The sequence below is a fragment of the Triturus cristatus genome, chromosome 1_1 (genome assembly GCF_964204655.1).
Source record: "Triturus cristatus chromosome 1_1, aTriCri1.1, whole genome shotgun sequence".
In the NCBI taxonomy this organism is placed as follows: Eukaryota; Metazoa; Chordata; class Amphibia; order Caudata; family Salamandridae; genus Triturus; species Triturus cristatus.
In genome coordinates this window covers 33,099,704-33,104,447 of record NC_140579.1, presented here as the reverse complement: position 1 = coordinate 33,104,447, position 4,744 = coordinate 33,099,704, and the positions used below count along the sequence as shown (strand labels likewise).

At 44.3% G+C, this 4,744-nt stretch overlaps 1 non-coding gene across 1 annotated transcript; it reads right to left on the bottom strand.

Annotated features, from left to right (window-relative positions):
• Positions 1-3,258: 3,258 nt before the first annotated feature.
• Positions 3,259-3,398, bottom strand: LOC146869254 (U4 spliceosomal RNA). The gene has a single exon (XR_014959997.1). It is a non-coding gene; the product is annotated as a U4 spliceosomal RNA (small nuclear RNA).
• Positions 3,399-4,744: the final 1,346 nt, after the last annotated feature.

The window sequence follows — 4,744 nt, the reverse complement described above, 5'->3', positions numbered from 1 at the left end:
TATTATCACCCTTCAACAACAGTGCCTCTCATCTCTCCATAGCACATCTGTCACATGTATTTCATTTGTTTTATAGCATCTCTCCTACCATTGTAGGATGTCAGAGCACTTTACATCACACAGATATAGAGACAATGAATCATACGCGTATATTAGTGTAGAGAAAATGTTATATAAGGCAAAGGGGACTACAAGGTGTAGGATTCACATGTATTTCTTACTGGTAGGCATTTTTAAAGAGTGCTTGGTCTGGAAAAGCACAAACTCATGATTCAGAACATAACACAGTGGTTAGCATTGACTAACAATAAAAATGTATTTCCACCCAAATAAACCCCTTTAGCAGCATCAGGATAATGAAAGACTGGGAAAAAATATAAGTTACTGACTTGTACCATGCAGTGTGTAAGCACCTCCTTGATGACAGTTTATAGGTCACTGTGCTAGATTATGATTGTCTCTTATGAGCTGCAGAGTAACAAAAGAATCTGTGACAAAAGCAGTAACCCACTGACCTATACGCATAAAATACTGTTTTTTTAAATCCATGCCACACGTTCTTTGCAGCAGGCATATTAACCCTCTGTGCTGCATTAGATAAGTCAAACCTGCCACTGGACAAAACTCATCTCTCTCCAGCAGGTACATTAATCACTGGTGTTATCTTTACACTTTTATTGTTGCTTGAAAACTGCTAATTCTACAAGGAACTTTCCAGTGCTTTTAAAACTGCTGCCTGCGGACCCCCTGGGAATGTGTCACGGACCCCTGGGGGTCCACGGACCCCAGTTTGGGAAACAGTGGCCTAGAGGGTAGGGGAGCAACCACTTTGAAGAACGTAAGATTTGCACCTGCAAGTTGGGTATTTTAACGTGAACGTAGTGTCGCATTTTGCTGGGCAATCAAGTACTTATCTATTATATAAAGAGAAGCACTAACACTGGGCTGGACACTGACCTTATTGCACTGCTGTGGGGTGGCGTTGAGCGCAGAAACAGTATAACCCCACTGAGCACCTGGAGACTGCTAGCCAACGCTGCATCAGAGTCAAATGCTGAAAGGGTTATACTAGACCCAGTTAGCAGAGCCATAGCAGGACAGCAGATGCCAACTAGCTCAGGACTAATTGCTGTGGCGCTCTTTAACCTGTCTGCCCCATGTCCCCCTCAAATGGATCAGACAGACCATCCAGTGTAGAGAAAAAAAAAGACGTTCGTCATCAATACAACTGAGCAGTCAGCAACAACAATTCTCAAACGTTTGCTGGATGTCATCTTGGTTTTTGACGTCTTTGCAACATTCACCTAACAGCCTCTTTAAATTCCCTAAATGACAATATTAAAGGATCAATGACAAACAGAACAAGCATTGGCATAGCCAATAGGTCTCGCCTTTGGGACCTTATAAGTATTTATTTATGCAGTACAATATCCTTGGTGCAAAAACATCAACTGTTGCATAGCTAAACACTTATAAGGTCCCAAAGTCGAGACCTATTGGCTATGCCAATGCTTGTTTTAACTTTGTGGCCTATCTCCTGTAATTACTGTGCTCCGGTGATTCATCCCATGCAGTTAGTATACCTTGCTTGCCCTGGCATATCCCATGTAACAAGCGTGCTATGGTGGTATGTTCCATACTGCTAGTGTGCAGTGTCCCGCTCCTGCAGTTAGTGTGCTCCACCTGTTTGCTCTCCTTGACCCATTCCTTGTACTTAGGGTTCTTACGTAGAGCTCCCTAGGCCAGGGGAGAGAGAAGGCGGGACATGCACCCACCTTTGGCCAATTGCGTGCTGTCTTTCTTAGAAAGACGCACGCAAAGGCCAATAGCCTGTGACCAAAAAAACAAACACACGCACGAGCGTGAGGTCCGAGTTTGAAGCACTTACATAAAGCCTTGCATGTGGTGGTGGATATGTAGTGCCCTCGTTGTGGTGTCATTCCATATAATAACAAACCTATTTTAGAGGCTTTAAAGAAATTCGTATAACTACTTATTGGACTGATTTAATATTTTGTCACCAGGCCACTGGTAACAGACAGAGTTCTGTGGAAATCTGGATGCTTCGGCGGAACTCTCATTTGGAGAACATTAGTAATTTCCACTAATTTTCAAACTGAGTAGAAGTGCGGGGAGCTAAATCAGAATCGTCCTCGATTTGATCCTCTTGAAGACCTCTAACGTACAGACAGGGCTCACCCCTAAGACCACTGTAATGACAGCCAATAAAAACAAGCCGTTTACTGCTCGCGGGCGAATATGGTTAACAGGCTATGCAAGCATAATGGAAGGGGATGAGATGTTCTGTGCGGCCGCGACCGGGAGTTGTGTGCGCGCGCAAAGATAAAATAAACAAGCATTGGCCGCAGTAATGTTAAAACAAGCGTTGGCCGCGCGCGAGGGGCTGGAGACGCAATATGTGGTGGGGGAGGGGGAGAAGCGGGAGTTGTGTGTGCTAGTAATTCTTTAAAACTATGACATTTAAAAAGTTATAGTGGTGGTGTATTTCAATTGTCTTTATTTTGTTAGATTGGAGTCCGTTATTATTTCGATTTCAATCTGTAGTTTTGAATAAAATAACATAATATAATAAGGTTGACTTCATCAATACCATTTTTTTATTTACTACATTAGATTTGATCAGTGGGTGACATTTACTGATAGCAAAGGATTCTAAACATAACCGTAAAAATGGGTACCCGACCTCTGGGTGGGTAGAGATCTTAACTATGATGCAGTGGGCCCCGGTGCCACTGCACCTGCTGGATTATTGCTAGCTCCGCCCCAAAGAATACCTCTGTGCCCTCACAACACAGCCAACAAACCTATCAATTTCTTATGTACTCTGTACAGAGGGCACTGTTGTTTCAGGGGATCTCACGCTATTGTGCCCACACTGCTCCCATTGGCACGTTTAGCCAGGGGTGTAGCTTCAGGGAGGTGTTTGAGGTGTTACAACTCCCTCCCCTCCCCCCAATAAATGTCTTTGTAGTAATTAGTTGGATACCGGTGCTTTAAGTTAGGTATGGCACAGTGTGTGTCTGATTTTATTTGGGATTTTTAAATATACATGCAGACAAATTCACATAACTCTCTCGGTTATTTCACAAAATAATGAGTTTTAGGAACCCCTCATGAATACTAATAACAAATTAAGGCAATAATAACCTAATGTGGTTAAAACACCAAATTCAGATCCAGTGCGGATGGAACGTTTTATACAGTTCGTCAGTTTTCTTTCTTTGACAGTAAAATCATTCTCCACGGAGACTGTCAAAAATTGCAATGTCAACTATATTTCAAGTCGCCATAACGGGGTATTGGGTAAAGTTTTCAATAAGCAATAATCGCGCCTCGGTTAGACCTCATTGGCTACGCTACTGCCACTGCGCAAAGCTAAAGACAGGTAAGTCATTCGAGGTACGCACCGGAGATGGTACTTAAGACACCTACAGCGAGCAAAAGTCGCATTCATCCAACAGTCAGAGACAGATAACAATAACTTACCAGGTGCAATACTGTGAACTGTACTCTGTTACTTGTCAGCCTCAAACACGATGTATGGTGGGCAAAGGACTCTGGGGGTACTTAATGCTAATTAGCATTTCCCTTCAAAGGGCCCGGTCACCGCTGGAGCAAAAATTCCTCGCAGCAATAGAAGGACTCAGAGAGAGAGATGAGAGTGAAAGAGTCTGAGAGAGAGAAAGCGAGTCTCTTCGAGAGAGAGAGAGAGTGAAAGAGTCTCTTCGAGAGAGAGAGAGAGAGAGAGAGAGAGTGAAAGAGTCTCTTCGAGAGAGAGAGAGAGAGAGTGAAAGAGTCTCTTCGAGAGAGAGAGAGAGAGAGAGTGAGAGAGAGAGTGAAAGAGTCTCTGAGAGAGAGAGAGAGAGAGAGAGAGAGAGAGAAAGAGTCTCTTCGAGAGAGAGAGAGAGAGTGAAAGAGTCTCTTCGAGAGAGAGAGAGAGTGAGAGAGAGAGTGAAAGAGTCTCGAGAGAGAGAGTGAGAGAGAGAGTGAAAGAGTCTCTTCAAGAGAGAGAGAGAGAGAGAGAGAGAGAGAGAGAGAGAGAGAGAGAGAGAGAGAGAGAGAGAGAGAGAGAGAGAGAGAGAGAGAGAGAGATGTTCTGTACGGCCGCGACCGGGAGTTGTGTGCGCGCGCAAAGATAAAATAAACAAGCATTGGCCGCAGTAATGTTAAAACAAGCGTTGGCCGCGCGCGAGCGGCTGGAGACGCAATATGTGGTGGGGGAGGGGGAGAAGCGGGAGTTGTGTGCGCGCGTACGTCATGGTGATCGCGATCGCTCTGAAAGCGAAAGTGATCGCGATGACGCACGAGTTTTCAAAGTGCTGCTGGCGGCCGGCTGCGCGCGTGCACGATCGCGTCAACGCAAGCGTTAGGCCAGCCAGCAGCACTTTGAAATTCCCACATACAAAATGTCTCTTCGAGCCTTTGGCTCAGCGAAACCTAAAAATAATTAACACTCCTTGGTGTTCCTTACACCCATGTGCAAATATCCATCCTAATCTTAGGTTTCTGTACCAACCACGATTGAATGTGTACTTAAGTCTCAAGAAGCATAACTTTATACTCAACAAATTTAAAATGTTTCAAGCAAAAATAGTCATGGTTTCAAATACATACAGTCTTATCTCAACCACTTGTACCTAATCCAGAAAAACCTAAATTCTCCCCCCCCCCCCCATCCCCCTGAATCTGTAAGGTAGGAAGTAGAGATCTCACAAAGCAGACA